Source organism: Sinocyclocheilus grahami, unplaced genomic scaffold (assembly GCF_001515645.1).
Source record: "Sinocyclocheilus grahami isolate Dianchi unplaced genomic scaffold, SAMN03320097.WGS_v1.1 scaffold4.1, whole genome shotgun sequence".
Lineage (NCBI taxonomy): Eukaryota > Metazoa > Chordata > Actinopteri > Cypriniformes > Cyprinidae > Sinocyclocheilus > Sinocyclocheilus grahami.
In genome coordinates, this window is record NW_015505183.1 from 845,091 (window position 1) to 850,680 (window position 5,590).

At 34.3% G+C, this 5,590-nt stretch overlaps 1 protein-coding gene and 1 long non-coding RNA gene across 2 annotated transcripts in view; one reads left to right on the forward strand and one right to left on the reverse strand.

Annotated features, from left to right (window-relative positions):
• Positions 1-1,654, reverse strand: part of LOC107582423 (mis18-binding protein 1-like) — a 13,194-nt gene extending 11,540 nt beyond the window's left edge. Inside the window, exon 1 of the mRNA XM_016268280.1 lies at positions 1,582-1,654. The gene's annotated coding sequence lies outside the window, so the exon portion shown is untranslated. The remainder of the gene's footprint in view (positions 1-1,581) is intronic.
• Positions 432-2,057, forward strand: LOC107582439 (uncharacterized). The gene is made up of 3 exons (XR_001608949.1): positions 432-637; positions 1,570-1,757; positions 1,866-2,057. It is a non-coding gene; the product is annotated as an uncharacterized lncRNA (long non-coding RNA).
• The last annotated feature ends 3,533 nt before the right edge of the window (positions 2,058-5,590 follow it).

The window sequence follows — 5,590 nt, forward strand, 5'->3', positions numbered from 1 at the left end:
AACACTAGCTTTCTATTTTTTCTATTCTATATACTTGTTTTTCTTTGTGTGTGTGTGTGTATATGTGTGTTTGTATAATATATATATATTATATATATAATATATATAATATACGTGCTACGTGTCAAATGCTACTTGTCATTTGCACTTATATATTGTTGCTCTTTTGTTAGTTTTGACTGCTTTTATTGTCCTCATTTGTAAGTCGCTTTGGATAAAAGCGTCTGCTAAATGACTAAATGTAAAAGTAAATATCAGTTAATGAAATTACGGTATTTAACTGTAAATTTAAGTTAAAACCGTAAAACCTAAAATGTTGCTACCGTATTTTTTTACGGTACATTTTTTTAACGGTAAAATTACGGTAGAAAACTATGGTGAAGAACTTTGTAGTGCCATCACCCATCCCATCTTGTCTTTCACACAGGAGTGACTCCAGATGCAGAGTTTGGCCTGAGCAGCCTGAAGCTGCTGAACTAAGAAGAAGACCCCTGACTCTCCTCTGTTGTCTTTAACAGTCTGTCCTCCCTGACCAAACTAACAGTGCATTACAAACAATGGCTTAAAGATCCAAGCTTCTGCTGCCTCACAAAATGTTTGCAAGGGCTCCATGTACTCTCAGAGCTCAACATTTCTTGTAAGTATGAAAAACGCCCAATGCTGGTTATTCTTCATTGTAGCCTTGGCAAAGACAGAAAAGGGTCTTCAACCCGGGGAACTTAAAGACAGCACACCTCGCTTTTCAGACCGATGAGCTTTGTAAAAATCGACACGTTTCAGAAAGGCGGGGCATAGAGGAGAAACAATAATGTACAGTATGTGGAAAATAATGTTTTTTTTTTTACTTTAAACCGTGAACACATTTCATTACACCATTACGTAAGATAAAATAATGTAACAATTAAAATACCAACAAAACAAATTCCTTACTTGCCTATTTTTTATCATAGACAAGATAAACTCAGTCAGGTTTTTCATAGCTTAATTGGAGACCCACAGAAAAATTAAATAATAATAATAATTATTATTCAAAATATTTAAGAGCAGTTATATACCATTTTAATATTAATAATAATATTTATTATTGTGTTAAATTATTTTATTGTTATTTTCGTTGTTTGGGTAACATTTTACATTAAGGTCCCATTAGTTAATGTAAATAATAATGCATTAATATTAACTAACAATGAGCAATACATTTGTTACAAAATTTATTAATCTTTATTAATGTTAGTTAACTGTTCATGCTAGCTCAGGTCCATTAAATAACATTAACAGATGCAACTTTTGATTTTAATAATACATTAGTAAATGTTTTAATTCACTAAGATTAATAAACGCTTTAGAAGTATTTTTCACTGTTATTTCATGCTAACTAATGTTAACAAATGGAACCTTATTGTAAAGTGTTTCCATTGATTTTAATCTGCTGACAGCCCTAGTTTCTGTTTCAGAATGTTTGGATCATTAACACAAGCATGTTAAGGAAGATAAGACTCAATTCAGAACTTATTTGATTTTTATGCAGTAATTCCCTCTATATTTTTGTCCTTTCTCTGTGTTTTCTAGTAGGATACCCACTCAGAGTTTATGCAGAATCAATACAGTGAAGGCAGAGTTGGAGTCTGTCAGGATTGTGGTAGAGCAGGTGCCGGATCTCCTTCATCTCCATTTGGACTTGTGTTGTTATATGACATCTGTGATGTAATCACAGAAATGCCCCAGGTTTTCCCAAAGCTGCATATCCTGAAAGTGAGGTGAGAGTTCATTGTCATGAACTGTAAATATATTATGTCAGAATGAGTAAACATTGTATGCGTGTCTGACCTCGGTTAACTTCATTCTAATCAACTTCTCTCTTTCAGACACCATAATGTTCCAGTGTTTCTCCAACTTCAGCATCTGCCTCGACTCAAGCAGTTAATGATTTTGGATGCACCCAAAGGCCCCAGTCCTGCTATCCTCGATCTGACTCAAAAACTTCACGTCCAAACAAACAATAGAATCCATGTACTTCATTTCGATTTTAAGGACCGTACCACTTGTTCTTGTGGTTTTTATTGATACATGTCATTGTTTAACTAATGTTTATATGATGCATTTGACTACTATTGAAAACAGATTATCATGATTTACCCACAGGTGTCTTTTTAACATAAAGCAACATTTCCATTGAAGATGGAAAATGGAAATAAATTGTTAATAGTAGAAGACAGTTGCTTAATCTAAAGAGCTTGAGAAACATGACTTGCATCACACACATGCTTTTTTTTTTACTTTAATAGGCCTACATCGCGCCAATGATATTTTATGCCATCAGTATTTACTTGACTCTTTACAAAGTGCTATATAGTTAAAATGGTATATTCACTCATGGTCTCTTTGTAAATATATTTTTCCAATAAATTAATGAAATGAAAAAGACTACAGTCAAAAGTGTTCTTTTCCATTTATAACATCCAATCACCTCCACTAGGTGGCAATCTATTCACACTTGAGTATAAAGAAAAAATCAATATACACAATTTGTTTTACCTCTTCGTGCATCCTTCTGGAAACTATAATACATAAACTATATTTATAAATAAATACGTAGTATAAATAAACATAATTAAGTGCAAATAGATGTACCAGATATGTTTACTTTGAAAGTTACTTTGCATTAATATGAAGTTTAGTATTAAGTAAAGACTTTTACCACATTTTCAAACAATGTGATTTCACATTTTCAGTTCTATGAAAGACAAATACATGGAAAAATTGGGCAAATGTTTACCATAAGCACGCTCAGAAGGTGGGTTCATGGGTTCACATCCTTTTAAACAGGATTGTCATATTCAGGTTTTATCATTTCGTAATTGCTGATGAAACAATCATGGTTGGACTTTTTACCACACTTCATTTCTCAATTTGGATGTGTGAAAATTTACGATATGAAAATAAATTTTAAAGGCTTTCCATCAGGTTTTTACTAATCAAGGCCCAGTCAAACTGATGAGGCATTAATATAATGAAAAGCAATTGTGCTAGCAATTAGCTGAAATAAAGCTGATCCATCACTGCATATATAATACTGAAGGGTGAATGTTTGGATGATTCAAACCCACTCTGAGGTTATACAGTTATAAGAGCTTCCGAGAAGTTTTACGGCGTACTGAAGCTGTGAGAAATCTTCCATTAGCCGAGGATGGAGCATTTATCAAATGAGAGACGACAAGAACAACATATCATTCCACATTATATCTCACTGAGGGAGAAATAATGTGCTCATAAGTAACAGTGGAGACTGAGTGAAAAACACTTTTGGAGTGTCTGACTGCAAACATAGTGTCCACTGAGAAGCCTGTAATGTTTCAACATACCCGTAATTCGAAAGAGAGTGTTGTAGCTTAGCATGCTTCTGCCTTTCCAGGGTGTGAAAGTCACGGTTCAGTCTCTTTTCTTTATGTTTTACATACATTGTTTTGACAAATGTTTCATTTCAGGCCATTATGCATGTCACAGAAATGTCAGTGTTTCACCTCAGCAAGAAAACTTTATGTTTTAATGCCTCAGACATATGCTCTAAGATGGTAAAATTGGCAGTCTGGAGAAAATGGAAGGAGATTGGTGTTATTCTCTTTGAATTTTTATTCTGAAACAGACATTCCAACATCTTTCAGAATTCTAAGTGTTCCGCAGGATCTCTTGGAAAAAAAGGGCATTTTCAAAAGCGAAGACCAAAAATATCATCAGTTTTACCCTGAGGATTCTGATATTGCAATTATGAATTAGTGTTGGCTTTCTCAGAATATTATTTTGCCTCTAAATTAACAAAATCCCCATGTGTTTTGTTACTTTTATATGAGTATCTAGCCGGCAAAAGTTGACTCAGTCATTATAGAATCACATCATGACAGAATTTCAAAAATGGGGCAAAATGTCTCTATTAAAGCATCTTTTGAATTTCCCTTGAAAGTGTTTTGAACCATAAAAGGAGCCTGGAACACTTTGCAGCTTTCGACAGCTGTTGAGCTCTGGATGGGAATTTTGGACTTCTTTTAAGTTCACTGATCTGATCCTAAATAATTCGAATGCCAGACCAGCTGGAGCTGAATTCAAGGTTTCTTGTATGAAGCACCCTTATTAATTTAGTTTTGACTGAGATGAAAACGGTAATGGAGAAATGATACAATAACGACTGTGGGGACAGAATGCACCTACCCACATGATCACACATAATCAATGCCATTTAGTGGATGCTATCCACTTGTTAGTTTCTTCCGTGACGGTCTATGGAGGGATTTTGCATTCTGGGAGTTGAAAATCCGTGTTGCCCAGTGACAGCCCCAAAACATTACTGCTCTTGAGGAATGGGCCAAAATACCAGCAACAGTGTGTGACAACCTTGTGAAGACTTACAGAAAACGTTTGACCTCTGTCATTGCCAACAAAGTGTATATAACAAAGTATTGAGATGAAATTTTGTTATTGACCAAATACTTATTTTCCACCATAATTTGCAAATAAATTCTTTAAAAATCCTACAATGTGATTTTCTGGATTTTTTTTTCTCATTTTGTCTCTCATAGTTGAGGTATACCTATGATGAAAATTACAGGCCTCTCTCATCTTTTTAAGTGGGAGAACTTGCACAATTGGTGGCTGACTAAATACTTTTTTTCCCCACTGTATATAGCGTATTTAAATTTGACAAAAAGCCTTTAATAGCAAGTTCTATTGTGACAGCTAATCTCAACATGTTCAGTAAACTAAAAAATGTTTTTCTGGGCAATACAGATGGAAACGTTCAATAGCTTTTTTTTTTGTAGCCAAGACGTTAAGGTATGTATCAGGAAATTGACTTTCAAAGAGAAACCCACTTTAAGAAATGATAACTGAAGTAAAACGTGTGACGGATATAAATAGAGGTCTTTAGGAAACAAAACTTCAGCAAATATGTTTTCTTTGCACATGATTTCTATCCCTTTTTTCCCTTTTTTTCTGTAGTTCAGATGTTTTGAAGACAATACAGGAGTTGTAAATGGCATGGTGGAGAACCTGAGAGAATGCCGGACGAGTTCTGAAGGGGAAAGCAGGATGTGGGTTAGTGAATCTGTTATTCCAGTAAAACCATCAAATCAGCACCATTACTAGTGATGCAGTAATGCAGGACAAACTCAGCCTATTCAAAGATGCCTCAACATGCCTCCTTTAAAATAAAGCAGGTTCTCCATATAAATTTCAAAAGAATGTTTTTTTTTTTTAGCCAAACATGAAAATGTGCATGAAAATGTACTTACCCTCAGGCAATCCAAGTTGTAGATGAGTTTGTTTCTTCATCAAAACAGATTTGGAGAAATTTAGCATTACATCACTCGCTCACCAATGGATCCTCTGCAATGAATGGGTGCCATCAGAATGAGAGTTTAAACAAATCTAAGACACAAATATATATTACATTTCAGACATTAGTTTGAGTCTCTTCCCAAAATCTTTCCAAAAACTTTATTTCCACATTCTAATGAACAATATCGCAAATGTTTAGTATGTTTATACCCCTTTAGATATAACCAGAGAAAGAAAGAGAATGGCAAGCAACAGAGGGACT